This window comes from Thalassophryne amazonica, chromosome 6, assembly GCF_902500255.1.
Source record: "Thalassophryne amazonica chromosome 6, fThaAma1.1, whole genome shotgun sequence".
In the NCBI taxonomy this organism is placed as follows: domain Eukaryota; kingdom Metazoa; phylum Chordata; class Actinopteri; order Batrachoidiformes; family Batrachoididae; genus Thalassophryne; species Thalassophryne amazonica.
The window spans coordinates 36,374,383-36,395,260 of NC_047108.1; the positions used below are offsets into that span (position 1 = coordinate 36,374,383).

The window sequence follows — 20,878 nt, forward strand, 5'->3', positions numbered from 1 at the left end:
TGTCTGCTGTCACAGACGCATGGTTAATTTAACTGACACAAGGTTAATTTAGTGCCAACTGCTGCTCTCCAATAAAATTATTTTGAACACACAATTCAGTAAGTGTGAGTTCTGAAAATGGATGGACTTGCATAACAATTTAATTCCTAAATGATAAATGAGGTATTTTGTTCAACCCCTTGGATTAAATCTGAAAGTCTACACTATAAGGGCATCTTCATTGTTCCATTTTAACTCTACTGTGGTGGTGTCAAGAGTCATCAAATCAAGAACTGCATAACTGTCCAAATACGTATGACCTGATTGTATATAAATAACTCCAGGAATAAGAGGTGACATTTGTTGTAGACAATATGAAGCCTATTGTGATATTTTATAATTTTATTAGCTGCATAAATAACAGTGAACCTCATTGAACTGACATACTGTGATTTTTTTTTAGTTTGATTTCTCAGTGGACACACCTGCTGCACACACACAGACACACACACGCACACACACACACACACACACACACACACACACACACACACACACACACACACACACACATACCCTCATGGAGGACGCTTGTGCTTAGAGGAAGAGGCAGCCCTGCCAGGGGCTTTGACCAGCCCGACAGGAGGAGGTGAAACAGCTCTTCTAATTGACGACAGACAGCGTCTGTGCGTCTGTAAGCACGGCTGCTGCTGCCGCCTCCAACAAGCAGCGCTGATCTGACAGGCAACGTCAGCAGCCTCCTAACCCTTTTTCTTCTTCCACCTGTCCTCTTTCCTCTTGCTTCATTTCCTTTCTCTCTTTCATCCAGTTGCCTCCTCCTTTCTCTCCAATAACCACGTCTTTCTTCTGCCACCTTGCAGCTGTTCTCTCCTTCTCAGACATATTTCACAGCGAGGAATGTGAGCCAAGCCTGACAGACAGATGAATGATGATGAATGTGGAGGAAAAGCAGATCTCTTCCTCTCACTGTCTTTTCTCTGCCTTCCTTTTGATCAGATGATTTTGTTATTTAATACACTTTTAAAGATAATGAGAATGGGCCTTAAAGATGAAGATGATGTGCTGAAAAATGATGAAGGTCAAAAGTTCTTTCCAGGGCCATCAAACCTCAGCGGAACAAAGATAGATGGACACAATTAGGTTTGAGTTTGAAAATAAAAAAGAACATCCCTGCTGTGGATAACCACAGAGGGGTTTATCTCAAAAGTGAGGCAGCTTCCGTCCCTGAAGTCTCCTTTGCTACCCAGTGAAACTGATTTAGGCTGCATCTTTGTCAGATTGACGTTTTGTGGAGCTTTAAGACATGTGAGGTATGCGAGATGCAACTTTTGTCTTTGAAGAAACAGCGATGAATATGTTTTGGAAATCCCCACAGACCAAAGATGGACTCCCCTTTGTCTCATTTATACCCGGCTGTGCTTGGTAGTGATATTCTCTCACTGTAGTCTCTTATACCCCCGGAATATAGCCAGAATCACGCAGAGTGGCATCGGATTTATGAATTGGTGCACATCGGAAAGGTGTCAGATTTAATTTCCAAAACGTTCTGACAGCCATCTGCGAAGTCGACACAGTTGGTCAAAATCAGCTGATGGCCCGGAGTGTGATGCACATGTTCATAATTCTCTGGGTGCTGTCGAAATGGGACACCAATCCATGTGTAATCTGATGATCATCTGACAGTAGTTTACATATTCTGACACAGCCCAGTCGCACGTTTTTTTTTTTTGTGCTCCCATCACGAAATGAGTCAAATTTTCGTGACGGTTTTTTTTTATTATCTCACTATTCCTAACCCTACTCCTACCCCGACCCTAACCTTAACCATAACCTAATCTTACTCTTTCCTCCCACCCTAACCATAACCACCCCCGACTCCCCCCCCCCCCCCCACCCCGCTTCACTTTTAATTTCGTGCAGCCATCATGGAATGAATTCGTGCTGCCATGATGAAAATGAGGCGCTTTTCGTCACAATATCACAAACTGATAGATTAATGTATATTTCGTGCTGGCGAATCACGACTTGCCGTGAGACCATCAAACAGCATTTGAAACTATCTGATCGCAGTTGGTTGAGCTCTGACATCGATCGCTCACAGTAAAGCCTGCCGACATGTTGTTCCACATTTGCCCGAAGGAAATGTTGGTCATGTAATAATGTATATGGCATTGTGTGAGCGTGATAGGCTTGGTGCGGCACCCAGCAATGCAGCCAAACTTGGATGTCACCGCTGTAATGCAGGTATTATTACACGTTATTGCACGTATTATTACACGTTCAGCTTCTAAGTCTGTAGCAGGTATGATGTGGAAATGTTTGCCCAGCACATGATGACATAAATAAACATGTAACTCACCTTCGGTACCCCAAGTTCCACAGCGTAGCGCAGCTGGTCCCTTTCACCCTGCTGCGCTGTGTGCTGTCGATCAGATAACAAAAGTATAATCCACCTCTGACTTAGATAATCCCATGTGAAGTGCCGTCCTGCACTGATAATCTAACTGCAGTTGTGTTAAGATGCGTATCAAGTAAAATGACACCAAAAAAGCCCTTAAAAAAATGAGAAAATGGAAAGTCTACTGGCTCTGTCTGACAGTTACGCACATGTGGGAAGTTGGCGCACTGACAGCACAAATCAGCAGCAGTTAGGAGTCCAGGTGGACATGTGCGCCCCACGTGCACATGCGGAGTGGCTGGTACAGTGTTTATGAACACATATACACACAGCTGAGCAAACATTTTGGCCACACATTTGCACACTGCTTTGATCACCTATCCTGCAAACGCGTGTGTGCGCCACGCGCAGCGGCTTCTTCAGCCATTGTGAACACATGCGCGCAGCTGAGTGGACACACACTCATCAAGTGTTCTACGCATGTACACGCGCACTCCATCATGTGAGACACACACTGATGAGAGGTCAGTTTAGCACTGGGAATGTGAGGCTGAGCAGAGATTTGATTGCTTGGCTGAGTGGGTGAGTGACAGCTCCAATGTCGGTGCCTTCTGACAGCACTCTGTGTCATCAGACTGTTGTCTGAAATATGTTTGGGCGGCATTCTGCAGGGGTGCACGAGGCAGTCCAGATGTGTTTGGGCTACAGCTGGCCATGCCTCTTTTTCTGCCGACTGCGTCGGATTATGAAATATTTGCTGTGTTGGAATGGCTCCTCCACATTCTTGCGTGTGTGTGATGCGGGCTTTACTCTCTCTCTCTCTCCATCTGTATTAAATTAAATTTAGACATTCTGCTTACATGTGAAAACAATGAGCATCCACACAAATAAATTTCAGGATTTTTTTTTTTTTGCAGCTCTTTGTCCACAACAATGGGAAAATATTAAATATCTTCTTCTCTTCTTAAACTGTTTAATTCTTGATTATAACTGTCAAGCTCATAATCACCACACAATTTAGTTATGCCACATTATTTTCATCTCCTCCAGAAGGCAGAAATTGCATGACGATCCCATCTATCTACAGTCATGGCCATAAGTACTTGGACAGTGACACAGTTTTTGTAATTTTGCATCTGTATGCTACCAACTGGGAAGTTAGAAGGAAAGCATGTGTTTGTTGTATAAACTGTCATATATATACGAGGTCTGTTAGAAAAGTATCCGACCTTTTTATTTTTTTCAAAAACCTGATGGATTTGATTCATGTGTGCTTGCGTGAGCCAACTATGAACCTTTGTGCGCATGCGTGATTTTTTCCATGCCTGTCGGTTGCGTCATTTGCTTGTAAGCAGCCTTTTGTGTGAGGATGGGTGGAGTCTCTCTGCGTTTTTTTCTTTGCAAGGAAATGGCGGAACGACTGGAGCAGCGCGACTGCATCAAATTTTGCTAGAAAGTGGGCGACAGCCAGGTGGAAACCATTCGGATTATTCAGACGGCTTTCGGTGACAATCCTCTGGGCATCACACAGATTAAGGAGCGGTACAACCAGTTTAAAGACGACCGCACAACGGTGGAGAGCGAGCCACGCTCTGGTCGGCATCAACATGCTGAAATGAGCGGATCATTTCCAAAGTGAACGCTGTGGTGATGTGGGACCGTCTTGTGATTATCCGAGAAATTATGGAAGAGGTGGACATCAGCACTTTTTTGGCACATTCCACTGTGAAAGAAAATTTTGCCATTAAAAGAGTTGCAGTGCAATTCATCGGCATGAAGCTGATGGTTGCAGCAACAGCGCCTCCGTGATGAAATCTCACAGGACATCCCTGACATGCCCAGCTCGTCCACAATTTCTCGGATAGTCACACGACTGAAAAGTCTCCGAAAGCTGTCTGAATCTTCCGAATGGTCCGAATGCGCCATCAGCGTCGTGCCGATGAATTTCGATGCAACTCTTTTCATGGAAAATCTTCTTTCCAGTGGAATGTTCCGAAAAAGTGCTGATGTCCACCTCTTCCACAATTTTTCGGATATCACCACGAACGGTCCCACATCACCACAGCGTTCACTTTGGAATGATTTGGTCATTTCAGCATATTGATGCTGACCGAGCACGGCGCGCTATCCACCGTTGTGCGGACGTCTTTAAACCAGTTGTACCGCTCCTTAATCTGTATGATGCCCAGAGGATCATCACCGAAAGCCGTCTGAATAATCTGAATGGTTTCCACCTGGCTGTCGCCCAGTTTCTAACAAAATTTGATGCAGTCGCGCTGCTCCAGTCGTTCCGCCATTTCCTTGCAAAGAAAAAACACAGAGAGACACCATGGAAACCATTTGTAAGATTCAGACGGCTTTCGGTGGCTTTTCAGTCGAGTGAGTATCCGAGAAATTGTTTAACAGCTGGGCATGTTCCAACTTGTCCTGTGAGACTTCCAACACGGAGTGTTGTTTATCCAGCACCATGAGCGGCTGCGTCGGGACACGTGAATCTGTCCGCACATCTTTCATTACAAAAATCTCCTTTAACAGTGAAATGTGCCGATAAAGTGCTGATCAAGACCTCTTCTGAAACTTCTCTGCTAGTCACACAACGTCCTGCATCAACAGAGCCTTAAATTTGTAAGTGATCTGCTCGTTCCAGCCTGTTGATGGCCGCTCGGGGCGTGGTGCGCTCTCCACCACCGTGGGCTGTTTTAATCCAGTTTTAATGGTCCTTAATCCGTGTGATAACCGATAGAATCTTCACTGAAAGCCATCTGAATCTTCCAAATGGTTTCCATCTAGCTGTCCTGGCAGAGTTTCTGAAAACATTTCATGGAAACAAAGCGGCAGTCGCTCCGCCATTCCTAAACAATAAAAATCCCTTGAGGGGGGTGGATCAGTGCTCACTCAAAGCCTGCCCACAGGCGAATGACGGCAACCAACAGGCGTGAAAAAACTCACGCATGCGCATGAAGGTTCAAGCTTGTCTGATGCAAGCGCACATGATTCAATCCATATAGTTTTTGAAAACTACGCGGCGCCACAAGCAAAAACACCTCCGTTGGAAGTCTCACAGGACAAGTTTAAACATGCCCAGCTGTTAAACAATTTCTTGGATACTCACTTGACTGAAAGCCATCGAAAACCACCTGAATCTTACGAATGGTATCAACACGGAGGTGTTTTTCTGTGGCGCCGTGCGATGAGCGGCTGCGTGCCGACGTTGTGAATCACGTCCGCACGTCTTTCATTACAAAATCTCCTTTAACAGTGGAAAAACTGTCTGAATTTCTCGAATGGTGTCCACTTGGATGTGCCTTACAGTTTCTGAGAAAATTTTGATCAAGCAAAGCGCCAGTCCCTCAGGAAGTTCTCAGACAAAGGAATTCCGACGGGAGGGGTGACCAGTGCTCACTCAAAGCCTGCCCACAGGTGAATGACGCAACCGACAGGCGTGAAAAAACTCACGCATGCGCACGAGGGTTCAAGTTTGTCTGATGTAATCGCACGTGATTCAAATCATATAGTTTTTGAAAAAAATAAAAAGGTTGGTTTCTTTTCTAATAGACCTCGTACATATATATATATATATATATATATATATATATATATATATATATATATATATATATATATATATATATATATATATGTGTGTGTGTGTGTGTGTGTGTGTGTACAGTGCATCTGGAATGTATTCATAGTGCTTCATTTGTCTACATTTTTTCATGAAGGCCTACACAAGTGAAGACAGGCTCCTGTACAAGCAGGCCAGAAACATGCTGACAAAGGAGTTCAGAATAGCAAAGACAAGCTACTCTTTCTTCTTCTTCTTTGTCTTTCGGCTGTTCCCGTTAAGGGTCGCCACAGCAGATCAATCGTTTCCATCTCACCCTGTCCTCTGTATCTTCCTCTGTCACACCAACCACCTGCATGTCCTCTCTCAGCACATCCATGAACCTCCTCTTTGGTCTCCCTCTTCTCCTCCTGCCTGGTGGCTCCATCCTCAGCATCCTTCTCCCTATATACCCTGGGTCCCTCCTCTGCACATGTCCAAACCATCTCAATCTCGCCTCTCTGACTTTGTCTCCAAACCGTCCCACCTGAGCTGTCCCTCTGATATGTTCATTCCTAATCTTGTCCATCTTGTCACTCCCAAGAGAATCTCAACATCTTCAGCTCTGCCACCTCCAGCTCTGCCTCCTGTCTTTTTGTTAGTGCCACTGTCTCTAAACCATACAACATAGCTGGTCTCACTACTGTTTTGTAAACTTTCCCCTTCACTCTTGCTGATATTCTTCGGTCACAAATCACTCCTGCCACCTTTCTCCACCCACTCCACCCTGCCTGCACTCTCTTCTTCACCTCTCTACCACACTCTCCATTACTTTGAACAGTTGACACCAAATATTTAAACTCATCTACTTTCACCACTTCTACTCCTTGTAACTGCACTATTCCACTGGGCTCCCTCTCATTCACACACATGTACTCAGTCTTGCTTCTACTGACTTTCATCCCCTTCTCTCCAAAGCATATCTCCACTTCTCCAGACTAGACTCACTTGCTCTCTACTCTCCACTACAGATCACAATGTCATCTGCAAACATCATAGTCCATGCCTTTTCCTTTGACTTTTGCCACTTCTCGCCTTGCGCCGCATCTCCTTGTACTCCTGTCTACTTTCTTCATCTCTCCGACTATCCCAAACTTTTTCGCCAACCTCTTTCTCCTTATGCTTTCCTGGACTCTTCATTCCACACCAAGTCTCCTTGTCTTCCTTCCACTGTCCAGATGTCATACCCAGTACTGCCTAGCTGTCTCCCTCACCACATCGCAGTACTTTTCCAGTTGTCCAAATTGCTTCCCCTCCAACTAGTGCTTCTCTCACCTGCTTGCTAAATTTTACACAACAGTCTTCCTCCTCAGCTTCCACCATCTGATCTTTGTTGAGCTCTCACTCTCTTCTTCTGCTTTACCTCTAAAGTCATCCTACAAACAACCATCCTATGCTGTCTAGTGACACTCTCTCCTGCTTACCACCTTACAGTCTGTGATTATTTTAGCTTGCATCTCTTATAAAGAATGTAGTCCACCTGTGTGCACCTTCCTCCACTCTTATATGTTACCCTGTGCTCCTCCCTTTTATTAAAGTAGGTATTCACCACAGCCATTTCCATCCTTTCTGCAAAATCAACTGCCATCTGTCCTTCCCCATTCCTATCCTTGATACCATATCTACCCATTACTTCCTCATCACCTCTGTTCCCTTCACCAACATACCCATTGAAGTCTGCTCCTATAACCACTCTTTCATGCTTGGGTATACTCTCCACCACCTCATCTAACACACTCCAGAAATCTTCTTTCTCCTTCATCTCACAACCTACCTGTGGGGCATATGCACTGATGATATTCATCATCACCCCTTCAATTTCCAACTTCACACTCATCACCCTGTCAGACACTCGCTTAACCTCCCACACACTTTTAACATACTCTTCCTTTAAAATGACCCCAACACCATTTCTCTTCCTGGCCTCACCATGGTACAACAACTTGTACCCACCGCCGATGCTCCTGCTCTTACTTCCCTTCCACTTGGTCTCTTGCACACACAATATGTCTACCTTTCTCCTCTCCATCATATCAGCCAGCTCTCTCCCTTTACCAGTCATACTACCAACATTCAAAGTCCCCACTCTCATTTCCACCCTTCTAGTTTTCTTCTTCTCCCGCTGTTCGTGGCAACGTTTTCCTCCTCTTCTTTGTCGTCTTCACCCAGCAGTAGCCCAATTTCCACCGGCACCCTGTTGGGCAATAGCACCGGTGGCGGATGTTGTTAACCCGGGCCATGACCGATCCGGTATGGGAATTCGATTCTGAGTCTGCATAGTTGGGTTGGCTTGTTTTACGCCGGATGCCCTTCCTGACACAACCCTCCTCATTTATCCGGGCTTGGGACCGGCACTCAGAATGTACTGGCTGCACACCCCATGTGGCTGAGTTAAAGACAAGCTACTCTGATGGGCTGAAAAAAAAACAATTCTCAGCCAATGACAAAAGATCAAGAAGGCTCAAGACATGAGGGAAGATAGTGTCTCTGCCTCATGTATGAGAGCCTGCTCTGACCAGCTGACCTCATCGTCACATGGATTTTCAACAGATCTATGGAGCAGTGCGAGGTCCCCTCCTGCTTCAAATACTACAATACTTCAAATTCTACTATTATCCCCCCCCCCCCCCCCCCCCCCCCCCCCCCCCACAATAAAAAATGCTCCAGAACAGGACTAAATGACTACAGGCCCGTCACCCTGATATCTGTAGTCAAATCAAATCAAATCAAATCAATTTTATTTATATAGCGGCAAATCACAACAAACAGTTGCCCCAAGGCACTTTATATTGTAAGGCAAAAGCCATACAATAATTACGGAAAAACCCCAACGGTCAAAACGACCCACTGTGAGCAAGCACTTGGCGACAGTAGGAAGGAAAAACTCCCTTTTAACAGGAAGAAACCTCCAGCAGAACCAGGCTCAGGGAGGGGCAGTCTTCTGCTGGGACTGGTTGGGGTTGAGGGAGAGAATCAGGAAAAAGACATGCTGTGCAGGGGAGCAGAGATCAATCACTAATGATTAAATGCAGAGTGGTGCATACAGAGCAAAAAGAGAAAGAAACACACAGTGCATCATGGGAACCCCCCAGCAGTCTAAGTCTATAGCAGCATAACTAAGGGATGGTTCAGGGTCACCTGATCCAGCCCTAACTATAAGCTTTAGCAAAAAGGAAAGTTTTAAGCCTAATCTTAAAAGTAGAGAGAGTGTCTGTCTCCCTGATCCGAATTGGGAGCTGGTTCCAGAGGAGAGGACCCTGAAAGCTGAAGGCTCTGCATCCCATTCTACTCTTAAAAACCCTAGGAACTACAAGTAAGCCTGCAGTCTGAGAGCGAAGCGGCTCTAATTGGTGGTGATATGGTACTCTGAGGTCCCTAAGATAAGATGGGACCTGATTATTCAAAACCTTAGAAGTAGAAGAAGAGATTTTAATTTCTATTCTAGAATTAAACAGGAAGCCAATGAAGAGAGGCCAATATGGTGAGATATGCTCTCTCCTTCTAGTCCCTGTCAGTACTCGCTGCAGCATTTGACATTTAACTGAAGGCTTTTCAGGAACTTTTAGGACAACCTGATAATAATGAATTACAATAGTCCAGCCTAGAGGAAATAAATGGCATGAATTAGTTTTTCAGCTCACTCTGAGAACAGGACCTTTCTAATTTTAGAGATATTGCGCAAATGCAAAAAAGCAGTCCTACATATTGTTTATAATGCACATGAATGACATATCCTGATCAAAAATGACTCCAATGATTTCTCACAGTATTACTAGAGGTCAGGGTAATGCCATCCAGAGTAAGGATCTGGTTAGACACCATGTTTCTAAGATTGTGGGGCCAAGTACAATAACTTCAGTTTTATCTGAGTTTAAAAGCAGGAAATTAGAGGTCATCCATGTCTTTAGTCTGTAAGACAATCCTGCAGTTTAGCTTAATTGGTGTGTGTCCTCTGGCTTCATGGATAGATAAAGCGTGAGTATCATCTGCGTAACAATGAAAATTTAAGCAATGCTGTCTAATAATACTGCCTAAGGGAAGCATGTATAAGTGGAATAAAATTGGTCCTAGCACAGAACCTTGTGGAACTCCATAATTAACCTTAGTCTGTGAAGAAGATTCCCCCATTTACATGAACAAATTGTAATCTATTAGATAATATGATTCAAACCACTGCGCGCGTGCCTTAATACCTATGGCATGCTCTAACTCTTGTAATAAAATTTTATGGTCAACAGTATCAAAAGCGCACATGGGTCTAAACAGAACAAGCACAGAGATGAGTCACTGTCTGAGGCCATAAGAAGATAATTTGTAACCTTCACTAATGCTGTTTCTGTACTATGATGAATTCTAAACCCTGACTGAAACTCTTCAAATAGACCATTCCTCTGCAGATGATCAGTTAGCTGTTTTACAACTACCTTTCAAGAATTTTGAGAGAAAAGGAAGGTTGGAGATTGGCCCATAATTAGCTAAGATAGCTGGGTCAGTGATGGCTTTTTAAGTAATGGTTTAATTACTGCCACCTTAAAAGCCTGTGGTACATAGCCAACTAATAAAGATAGATTGATCATATTTAAGACCGAAGCATTAATAATGGTAGGGCTTCCTTGAGCAGCCTGGTAGGAATGGGTCTAATAGACATGTTGATGGTTTGGAGGAAGTAACTAATGAAAATAACTCAGACAGAACAATCGGAGAGAAAGAGTCTAACCAAATACCGGCATCACGGAAAGCAGCCAAAGAGAACGATACGTCTTTGGGATGGTTATGAGTAATTTTTTCTCTAATAGTTAAAATTTTATTTGCGAAGAAAGTCATGAAGTCATTACTAGTTAAAGTTAAAGGAATACTCGGCTCAATAGAGCTCTGACTCTTTGTCAGCCTGGCTACAGTGCTGAAAAGAAACCTGGGGTTGTTCTTATTTTCTTCAATTAGTGATGAGTAGTAAGATGTCCTAGCTTTACGGAGGGATTTTTTATAGAGCAACAGACTCTTTTTCCAGGCTAAGTGAAGATCTTCTAAATTAGTGAGACACCATTTCCTCTCCAGCTTATGGGTTATCTGCTTTAAGCGAGTTTGTGAGTTATACACGGAGTCAGGCACTTCTGATTTAAAGCTTTCTTTTTCAGAGGAGCTACAGCATCCAAAGTTGTCCTCAAGAGGATATAAAACTACTGACGAGATAATCTATCTCACTCACAGAGTTTAGGTAGCTGCTCTGCCCTGTGTTGGTATATGGCATTGGAGAACATAAAGAAGGAATCATATCCTTAAACCTAGTTACAGCGCTTTCTGAAAGACTTCTAGTGTAATGAAACTTATTCCCCACTGCTGGGTAGTCCATCAGAGTAAATGTAAATGTTAAATGTCAGACAGAAGGGGGTTTTCAGGGAATACTGTTAAGTCTTCAATTTCCATACCATAAGTCAGAACAAGATCTAAGGTATGATTAAAGTGGTGGGTGGACTCATTTACATTTTGAGCAAAGCCAATCAAGTCTAACAATAGATTAAATGCAGTGTTGAGGCTGTCATTCTCAGCATCTGTGTGGATGTTAAAATCGCCCACTATAATTATCTTATCTGAGCTAAGCACTAAGTCACACAAAAGGTCCGAAAATTCACAGAGAAACTCACAGTGATGACCAGGTGGTCGATAGATAACAACAAATAAAACTGTTTTTTGGGACTTCCAATTTGGATGGACAAGACTAAGAGTCAAGCTTTCAAATGAATTAAAGCTCTGTCTGGGTTTTTGATTAATTAATAAGCTGGAGTGGAAGATTGCTGCTAATCCTCCTCCTTGGCCCGTGCTACGAGCGTTCCGGCAGTTAGTGTGACTCGGGGGTGTTGACTCATTTAAAGTAACATATTCATCCTGCTGTGACCAGGTTTCTGTAAGGCAGAATAAATCAATATGTTGATCAATTATTATATCATTTACTAACAGGGACTTAGAAGAGAGAGATCTAATGTTTAATAGACCACATTTAACTGTTTTAGTCTGTGGTGCAGTTGAAGGTGCTATATTATTTGTTCTTTTTGAATTTTTATGCTTAAATAGATTTTTGCTGGTTATTGGTGGTCTGGGAGTAGGCACCGTCTCTACGGGGATGGGGTAATAAGGGGACGGCAGGGGGAGAGAAGCTGCAGAGAGGTGTGTGAGACTACAACTCTGCTTCCTGGTCTCAACCCTGGATAGTCACGGTTTGGAGAATTTAAGAAAATTGGCCAGATTTCTAGAAATGAGAGCTGCTCCATCCAAAGTGGGATGGATGCCGTCTCTCCTAACCAGACCAGTAGTCATGAAGTCTTTTGAATGGCTGGTGTTGAGCCACCTGAAGGACATCACAGGAAGGGGCCTTGTGATGTTCTTCAGTTTTTCTATCATGCAAACAGGTCAGTTGAGGATGCAGTCAACATGGGATTGCATTACATCCTGCAGCACCTGGAGTCTCCAGGGATGTTTGTGATGATCCTGTTCGAGGACTTCAGCTCGGTGTTCAATACCATCATACCTGACATTCTCCACCAAAAACTCTCCAACCTCTCTGTGCCAGCTCCTACCTGTTAGTGGATCTCCAACTTCCAGACTGACAGGACACCCTTCCAACCTCAACAACACTGTGTCTATTGTGGACACTTTCCAGTTCCTGGGATCCACCATCTCCTAGGATCTGAAGTGGACATCCCACATAGACTCCATCAGGAAAAAGACACAGCAGAGGATGTACTTCCTCAGACACGTCCAGAAGTTCAACCTGCCAAAGGATATAGCTCAACATTTACACATCCATCATCCTGTCTGTCCCTTACAGTTCCAGTCCCTGATAAGTGGTTGAAGATGTATGAGTGAGGGACATACAACTTCAATCTGTTTGTGTTTCTCCTTTTCACATTTTCTATTGCACATTTTTATTGTGAATTATTTAGTGTTTAGCCTTTATTTATACATGCTTGTACAGAGAGATTACAGTTCAAACCAGACTTAAATTCCTTGTATTCTTCGAAGATACTAGGCGAATACAGGCTATTCCGATTCTGATGACACTTTCCTACGTTTGTACATTGTCATAGTTTATGTAGGTGTATATCAAGGTAACAAAAATTAATAACAACAAGAAAAAAACAGTTTAGATGGTTGTTTTGACTTCTGCTCTATGGAGCATAGCACTCTACAATGAACGAATGTTTACAACCATCCGGAGATTTCACTGGAAATACACCATGGTTGTGTGTGCATTTAGGCCATACTGGGTTGTGCACCTGCAGATGTTCATCAACAAATGAGCGTCCTTAATGCCTGTGTGGATGTTAGTCCAGTCAGGACGTGAGCAAGGAGTTTAAATGGCAAAATTCCAGCCATAAGGGCCCTACATGACCCGACCCAAAGGGGGCATCCCATAACACTCACAGATGCACAGCATCAAGTGCAGGTGCAGTGGCATAGCTCTCACAGAATTTCTGACCAATATGTGGACACTCTGTAAATGCTGTGCACATGTTTGAAGCGAGTTTGTCCTGGAAACAACTATTCTTTGCCATGACAATACTTGTCCGTACACAAGTCGACAAAATCAGGATGCATTGCAGTGGAAAAAAGAAAAACTTTCCCCATCCACTGTACAGTATGGATCTTGGGCCTCTGACTTTTTCCTCTTTCCCAAGCTGAAGAGAAAACACACCAATTTATTCACTGATGGGATGCAAAAACTTGTCCAGTGTTGGTGTAAGTGCATGGGAAGAGAAGGTGGTTACATGGAAAATAGACAAATATTCCAGGCTCTAAGCACATACGTGATTCATGTGAGTATCTTCCTTGGAATAGAAATAATCAGGTAGAAGGCAAAACCTTTCAGCTGACCCTTGTAGTTTTTCCAATTACTTCTGGCCTCTGAAAATGGATAGACTGTTGATAAAAATGACTGTAATTCCTTAATGGTCAAGGCAACATCTTTGTTCAACCCCTTGAATTACAGCATAGCAGGCTGCTTTGTGGTACAGGGCTGGACCCCCAATGTGTAGAGCTGGTTTTAATTGCTGAGATGTGCTTCATGCTTCCAGTGTCCTTGCAGGAGGAGTCACTTTGTCTTGTCTTAGCCCACTCAGCTGTAAATGGTACTGGCCTTGGCTGAGGAACCTGTGATGGAGTGGCGTCTTGTCGAAGGGAAGTCGACGACATGCATTGTGCTGCGGAATTTATGGATAAGCACCAGTTCCAATGGACCTCTGGACCGGTGTCGGACAAACTTCATCTTTGAACTAAAGTTGAAGGTGTATACTACACTTGAATTCTGTTATGATGGGGTGTAGAGGCAAAACTACAAAAAAATTGTCACTGCACAAATACTTGAATTTGAAAGAACTTATCAATGCCGCCGCTCATAGCTCTGGTCAGAAGGTCTCTGGTGCCTGTCGCGGTGGAAATCCTCAAACCTGGTGATGGACACCAGAAGTAAGGGATGCTGTCAAGGTGAAGAAGGAGTCCTACTTGTCTTTGTTGGTAAGTAGGACCCCGGAGGCAGCTGACAGGTACTGGCAGGCCAAGCGTGCTGCAGCCCGTGTGGTCGCAGATGCAAAAACTCAGATCTGGGAGGAGTTCGGGGAGGCCATGGAGGAGGACTATCGGTCAGCCTCGAAGAAATTCTGGCAAACCGTCCGACGCCTCAGGAGGTGGAAGCAGCTCTCCACCAGCACTGTCTACGCATGTGGGGAGCTGACCCTGACTGGGGATGTTGTCGGGCGGTAGAAGGAATACTTTGAGGATTCTTCAATCCCATCGTCAAGTCTTCCAAAGAGGAAGCAGAGACTGGGGACTCAGAGGCGGACTCATCCATCACACAGGCCGAAGTCACAGAGGTGGTCAGAAAGCTCCTCAGTGGCAAGGCTCCTGGGCTGGATGAAGTCCGTCCTGAGTACCTTAAGTTTTCTGGATGTTGTGGGACTGTCTTGGTTGACACGCCTCTGCAACATTGCGTGGCGGTCGTGGACAGTGCCTCTGGATTGGCAGACCGGGGTGGTGGTCCCTCTGTTTAAGAAGGGGGACCAGAGGGTGTGTTCCAACTATAGGAGGATCACACTCCTCAGCCTCCCTGGTAAGGTCTATTCCAGAGTACTGGAGAGGAGAATTCAACCAATAGTCGAACCGCAGATTCAGGAGGAGCAGTGTGGTTTTCATCCTGGTCGCAGCACACCGGACACTGGAGGGTTCATGGGAGTTCGCCATCCAGTCCACATGTGGTTTGTGGATCTGGAGAAGGCATTTGACCGTGTCCCTCTGGGCACCCTGTCGGGGAGGGGGTGCTCCGGGAGGACGGGGTCCGGGGTCCTTTGGTAAGGGCTATCCGGTCCCTGTACGACTACAGCAGGAGCTTGGTTCGCATTGCCGGTAATAAGTCAAACCTGTTTCCAGTGCACATTGGCCTCCACCAGGGCTGCCCTTTGTCACCGGTTCTGTTCATTACCTTTATGGACAGAATTTCTAGGCGCAGCCAGGGTGTAGAGGGTGTCCGGTTTGGGAACCACAGAATCTCATCTCTGCTGTTTGCGGACGATGTGGTTCTGTTGGCTTTGTCAAATCAGGACCTTCAGCATGCACTGCGGCAGTTTGCAGCTGAGTGTGAAGCGTCCGGGATGAAAATCAGCACCTCCAAATCCGAGGCCATGGTTCTCGACTGGAAAAAGGTGCCTTGCACTCTTCAGGTCAGTGGAGTGTCCTTGTCTCAAGTGGAGGAGTTTAAGTACCTCAGGGTCTTGTTCATGAGAGAGGGATGGATGGAGCATGAGATCGACAGATCGGTGCAGTGTCTGCAGTGATGCGGTCGCTGTATTGGACCGTCGTGGTGAAGAGAGAGCTGAGCAGGGGGGCAAAGCTCTCAATTTACCGATCAATCTACGTTCTGACCCTCACTTATGGTCATGAGATTTGGCTCATGACCGAAAGAACGGGATCGCGAGTACAAGCAGCCGAGATGAGTTTTCTACGCAGGGTGGCTGGGCGCTCCCTTAGAGATAGGGTGAGGAGCTTGGTCACTCGGGAGGAGCTCCGAGCTGCTGCTCCTCCACATCGAAAGGAGCCAGCTGAGGTGGCTCGGGCATCTTTTCTGGATGCCCCCTGGACGCCTCGCTGGAGAGGTGTTCCAGGAATGTCCCATTGGGAGGAGGCCCCAGGGAAGACCCAGGACACGCTGGAGGGTCTACGTCTCTCGGGTGGCTTGGGAACGCCTTGGGGTTCCCCCGGAGGAGCTGGGGGAGATGTGTGTGGATTGGGAGGTCTGGGAAGCTTTGCTTGAGCTGCTGCCCCTGCAACCTGACTCCGGATAAAGTGGAATAAAATGGATGGATGGATGGATGGATGGATGATGATGGATGGGATGGATGGATGGATGGATGATGGATGGATGGATGGATGGATGAACTTATCAATGGTGTATGCAAACATATAACAATAACTGAAGTTATTATGATTGACCACATTTTTACTATTAACCTATGACCACAGCCCTGGCATGCAGTCATAATTGCCTGAATAAGTAAACAACATGACAAGATCTTCACCAAGAGTAACCTCAATCTACAATCCTTGCCCTTCATTCTGAGCTTCAGAGATCTCTGGGTCATTTCACAGTAATTGATCATTTTCCTATTCAGGAAAATGATGAAATTAATTTATTATTTTGATCTAAAAATCAACTAATATTGACATAAGGAATATAGATATTCCACAGATAAACACTGCACTTAATACAAATTTGCACTTTTAGTGGATAGCATTACCTTGCTGCTACCATGACAGCTAAAGCAGCACTGAAGGTAACAGCACTGACAAAAACATGGAAAAACACATCATCCATGAGCCATGTGCTTATAATGTATTTTGCGTACAACTGGACAATATCGGTGCCTCTGCACTAATATGCAGCTTTTTAAATATCTATGTTCATGAAGCTAATAGCACAGTAGCATCACTAATTCACATTAAACATACTGGTCAAAATATCTGTGAAAGGTACCAATTTGAACTGATCAGAATCTCTTGGCTGCCATTTTGATCTTCTCCCCCAATGTCAAAGACAGTGAGAGCCACCTACTAGATAAATGAGGAACTGAGGGAGGTGTTTGTCTTTCAGCAATGGAAAACCTATTGTTTGGTAACAGTACTGGCACCTTAGGTAACAATGGAAAAAAATACTTTATAGGGGGAATTGCATACGTAATGCTGTGGAGTGTGAATGAAAGTAATTATTCACCTTAAAAAAGGTAGTTTTGTTTACAAAATGTAAGAAATCCCCCAATAACACTCAACTTTATTTTAACCAAGGGTTGGGGACATCACCATTTTCGTTCAACTTTGATTTCAGTTCATCATAATAAATTTATTATAGAGAGAGGTCTTTTGTTGGGTTAATTCTTAAGAATATGCCTTCTATGTCATATTTTCACTGATTATGGACCTGAAGAAAAAATAACCTTATCTTTTGGGGGTTCTATCAGGCAGGATACAATGTGTGAAATGACCTATCTCTTTCCTCTTTCCCTTTACAAAAGAGGTCGAAAGTAGATGACTCCTTAGACCAAGATGTTTAGTCAACATAGTAAAACCTAACACCTTCATTATAAAGTGGTTGATGGAGGTAATAATGGTGTTGGCCATTATTTCCTCAGCTTGGTGTGGTGCTTTCTGTAATAGTTTGGTTCACATCAGATGTAAGTCGGTGGTAATACCTGCCCTAAAGCAATCAGTTATTTTATGATCACTACTTTATCTGACAAAGATAGCACAGATCCATCCTAAAAACAGTTGTGTCATTCATTACATTAAAACTGATTGATTAGAGGCACGTTTAAAGCCAAGATCAATTTATTTTTCTTCGGCCTTATTGCGTATCATCCCATACTTCATGACTGCATTCAGTCAGCAGTAATCAATAGTTTCACTTAGCACCTGTGGAGATATGATGCACTGTGTGGCAAACATTGCACAGGTCTGAGATATCTTACAGTGACTGTAGGAATAGAATAGTTAACAGTCTCACACTCGACTATGATCAATTTCCACTTTGACAGTGATCTTACTGATCAGCTGCCTTCTTCCAAAACACAATATCTGTGGACACTCCCACATACAATGGAATAGAGATCCTTTTTAGCTATTTCCTTTGGTGCAGGTGTTGGGAATATTACGGATAAAATGAAGTAACATAGTGTACAACCTGAAGTTGGGACGTTGTGTAAAATGTAAATAAAAACAGAATACAATGATTTGAAAATCCTCTTCAACCTATATTCAACTGAATACACCACAAAGACAAAATATTTAATGTTCAAACTGATAGACTTTTTTGTTTTTGTGCAAATATTTGTTCATTTTGAAATAGATGTCAGCAACACATTTCAAAAAACGCTGGGTCAGGGGCAACAAAAGACTGGGAAAGTTGATGAATGCTCAAAGAGCACCTGTTTGGAACATTCCACAGACAAATAGGTTAATTGGAAACAGGTGAGTGTCATGATTGGGTATAAAAGGAGCATCCCCAAAAGACTCAGCAGTTCACAAGCAAAGATGGGGTGAGGATCACCTCTTTGTGGTTCCTGCTGTGCTCCACCCAGCAGCTGTTCCACCTCTGCTGCTGTTCCTGGCTCCTGCTGTGCTCCACCTGGCGGCTGTCCCACCCCTGCTGCTGTTAATGGCTTCAGCTGTGCTCCACCCAGTGACTGTTCCATCTGCTGTGCTCCACCCAGCTGCTGTTCCATTTTTCCTGCTGCTTGTGATTGTTATTTAACAATGGAGGAGGTGCATCATGAGCTGAGGAGAGTTCACCCAGGGAAGTCTGCTGGCCCTGATGGTGTAGCTCCAAGGCTCATGAAGGGCAGTGCAGCGGAGTTGGCAATTCCTCTACATACCATCTTCAACCAGAGTCTTCTAAGTGGATGTGTCCCTGCCTTTTGGAAAACATCATGCCTTTTACCAGTGCCCAAGGTGCCAAGGCCTGCAGGGTTGAAGGACTACAGACCAATAGCCCTTACGTCTGTGATAATGAAGACTCTGGAGAGGCTGCTACTCCGACGGCTCAGACCCCAGGTGGAGCGGGCTTTGGACCCATTACAATTCGTCTGGGGTGGATGATGCGGTCCTCTTCTTGCTGCACCGGCCCCTGTCATTTTTAGAGGGGTCAGGAGGCTATGTGAGGCTGATGTTTTTCAATTTCTCGAGTGCCTTCAATACAATCCAGCCTAAATTACTAAAGGCAAAACTGGAGAGTATTGGAGCGGATCCTCTATTCACCACCTGGATCTACAACTATTTCACTGGGAGGTCGCAGTACGTCAGACTGGGGGGCAGCGTGTCGGACACTTTGGTGAGCAACATTGGAGCACCGCAGGGGACAGTACTGCCTCCCTTCCTTTTTACACTGTACACTGTCGACTTTACATATCATTCTGTGGCATGCCACATTCACGAATATTCTGATGACACGACTGCTGTGGCATGTGTGAAGGGAGGGGATGAGAGGGAGTACAGAGGAGTCATTTCCTCATTTAAAGACTGGAGCAGGACCAGTGGTCTGACCATAAACACCACCAAGCCCAAGGAGATGATTATTGACTTCAGCAGAAGGCCCTTCCACACACCAATTACCATCGATGGTGAGATGATAGAGGATGTCCAGGCCTATAAATTTTTGGGAGTCCATCTGGACAACAAGCTGGACTGGTCGGTACATGCAAGCGCCTTGTATAAGAAAGGAGAGAGTAGACTCTACTTCCTGATAAGGCTCAGATTGTTTAGTGTCAGCAGTGACATGTGGTACATTTTTTATCAATCTGTCATAAGTTCTGTGGTTTTTGAGGTTGTCTGTTGGGGGTGTGGGGGGGGGGGTGTGGTATGACTCTGAGAGACAGTAATTGGCTGGATAAGGTGATAAGAAAGTGTGGGTCAGTGATGGGGAGGAAGGCAGACTCTGTGGGTGCTGTGCTGGAGAGGAGGAAGAGGACTGTAATGCAGGGCATCCTGTGTAACACCAGGCATTCCTTACATAACCTTTTACCTTTTCACTTTATACACTGATGACTGTTGTGCAACATCCAGTAATCAGTACGTCATCAAATATTCAGACGATACTGTATTGCTGACACTGCTGTCAAACACAGACAGTCCTGAGCTGCACCAACAGGGGGTCGACAAGGTTGTGATGTGGAGCAAAAACAACGCTCTGGAAATAAACACCAAAAAACAGAGGAGGTGGTTTTCTGTACAAAAACTGTAACAGTAGCACCCACCATCATAAACGAGAGTGTAAAACAGGCGGAGTTATTTAAATATCTGGGTGTGATGATTGACTGCTTATTGTCATGGAAACATCACATAGACTTTGTTTGTAAAAAGACCAAACAAAGAATCTATTTCCTTTGTCGCCTGCGGCCTTTTGGGGCCTCTCATCAGGTGCTGTTGCTGTTTTTCACTTCCATCATCCTTAGTGTTCTGCAGTATTGTAATGCTGTGTGGTTCAGCTGTCTGTCACTGCTAAATCTGGGCTTAGACAACTGCTTAAAATCTGCTCTAAGATAGTGGGACAGTCTCTGGATGGTCAGTATGAAGCCGCATATCATAACATGATGCGGTTAGCAAAGAACATCGCCTCTGACCCCAGCCATGTCCTAAATTCTGAATATGTGCTCTTTCAATCAGGGCAACACTACTGTGTGCCGTGCTATAACAAAGTCAGGCTTAAGAACTCATTTATACATCAGTCTATCTTGAAACCTAATGAGGAGCTTAGTTCATAGAGTCAGAGTGTGAAGGCAAATGGATGATTGTTTGTTGTTTTCTTTGTGTGATGTAATTGTTTTAATGTATGATGTCTATTGTCC

General features: G+C 44.5%; 1 long non-coding RNA gene across 1 annotated transcript; it reads left to right on the forward strand.

The window, feature by feature from the left end:
• Positions 1-4,673: 4,673 nt before the first annotated feature.
• LOC117511602 lies at positions 4,674-19,306 on the forward strand. The gene is made up of 3 exons (XR_004560990.1): positions 4,674-4,685; positions 15,499-15,503; positions 19,177-19,306. It is a non-coding gene; the product is annotated as an uncharacterized LOC117511602 (long non-coding RNA).
• The last annotated feature ends 1,572 nt before the right edge of the window (positions 19,307-20,878 follow it).